Here is a 2,229-nt window from a genome sequence, read left to right on the forward strand (position 1 = left end):
TTTTTTTGAGACAGGGTCTCGCTATGCTGCTCAGGCTGGCCTTGAGCTCACTTTATAGCCCAGGCTGGCCCTGAGCTCACTTTGTAGCCCAGGCTCGTCTTGAACTCACAATGATCCTCCTGCCTCAGCCTCCCAGGGGTGGGATTACAGGCTTGCACCACCATGCCCGGCGTTCCCTTCACTTTTTGGAGCGTAGCATATTTAGTTTCTTTGGATAAGCTTAGTACTTTCTCCAAAGATTTCATCCTTTCACCTCATATTTCTTAGAAATGTAATGAATATGTGTTCTCTGTTTTCCTGTACCTTTTAGTTCAAGCAGTATATATGTCAGTGTTGACTTTTTCTTTCTTAGATTTAGTAGGAAAAAGAAAGGAAGGGATTAAATAACTTTTTTCACTTATACTTTCTTGAAGGTCAGGGGCTTTTTCTATGAAAAAGTAGTAAATAGTTATTTGTAACTTGTGTGAAGCAACAGATAGCCTTAAAGTAGTATATTTTGAGGAAGGACTAGAACAGTGAATACTAGCATACTTGTGTGGGCTGCATGTAGTTTATTTTAACCAGAATTACTAGATGAGGTGGCTGTGGTGGTGCATGCCTATAATCCCAGCACTCAGGAGTTTGAGACAGGAAGATCATGAGTTGAGGTCACCTTGGGCTACATAGTAAGATCTAGGCCTGCCTGGACTGCATAGTGAGACCCTGTCTCAAGACAAAACAAAACAAAACAAAACATTTACTAGGTGATAGGATTCAAGAACTTGTACTTGTTATTTGATATACCGATAATCATTTAGAAGTAAAAGTAAAGACTTTGTCATTGCTGGGTGTGGTGGCCCATGCCTGTAATCTAGCACTCGGGAGGCTGAGGCAGGAGGATCATTACAAGTTCAAGGCCAGCCTGGGCTACAAAGTGAGCTCAAGGCCAGCCTGAACTGCATAGTAAGACCCTGTCTCAAAAAAAAGACACACACAAAACATGGACTTTGTCATGTTTGCAAAAAAGCAAAAAAGAAAGAAAATCCGCTCCTTTCCTATTACCTGGAACTAGGTTTCTTCTTGCACCTACACCCCCTGCCCTGTGCCTATTCTCTGACTGGTTTTACTAGCTCTGGCCCTTAGTTGACTCCTTCAAACTATAGAAAAAAATGTCGCCAGTTGTGGTGGCACACGCCTGTAATCCCAGCACTCAGGAGGCTGAAGCAGGAGCATTGTTGCGAGTTCAAGACCAGCCTAGGCTACAAAGTGAGCTCCAGGCCAGCGTGAACTGCATATAGCGAGACCCTGTCTCAAAAAAAAGGGGGGGGGGGCATAAAAAGAAAAAAAAAAGTCTTAGTTATGATTCCAAAAGCACAGTTGACAAAAGAACAAATTTATATATGAGCACTCATCAGAATTGAAACCTAATACGCTGGAGTTTTTGTTTGTTAAGTGCTGGGGACTGAACTCAGGGCCTCTTGAATGCTAAATACAGTCTACCATTGAGCCACATTCCCAGCCCAAAAACTAATGCTCTCCGAAAGGCACTGTTGAGAACTAATAGCAAGCCACAAACAAGGAAAAAATATTGCAGATCACATATGTGGCATAGGATTTGTATCCAGAATATATGAAGGACTCTCAAAGCTCAATAATAAGAAAACAAAGAGCTCTACTTTAAAAAATGGGAGGGCTGAAGATGTAGCTCAAGGGTAGAGTGCTTGTCTATCATGTGCAAGGCCATAGCTTCAATCCTCAGCACTGAAAAAAAAGAAAAATCTGAAGGAATCACCCACCAAAGAAGACATACAGGTGACGATTTTTGCTGCACATGAAAAAAATACCATATCCAACATCATTAGTCATTAGGGAAATGCAAATTAAAACCATAATGAGGTAACACTACACACCTAAATTTTACAGTCTGATTATATTACGTGTTAAGATATGGACAGACTACAGCTCTTGGGACCTGCTTGTTGACAGTATAAACTGGTACACCAGCTTTGGAAAACAGTTCACCAGTTACTTAACAGGTTAAATATGTATCTACCATAGAATCCAGCCATTCATTCCTTGATATTTACCCCACCTACAGCACACAAAGACTTGTATACCAATATTCTTACTAACATTATTTGTGACTGAAGACTAGAAACAATCCCAAAACCCATCAGCAAGTGAATGGATAAGCCAACAATGGTAGCCCATGTAAAAGAATACTTCTCAGCATGAAAAGGAATGGCTATG

Source organism: Chinchilla lanigera, unplaced genomic scaffold (genome assembly GCF_000276665.1).
Source record: "Chinchilla lanigera isolate Chin_1 unplaced genomic scaffold, ChiLan1.0 scaffold00146, whole genome shotgun sequence".
Lineage (NCBI taxonomy): Eukaryota > Metazoa > Chordata > Mammalia > Rodentia > Chinchillidae > Chinchilla > Chinchilla lanigera.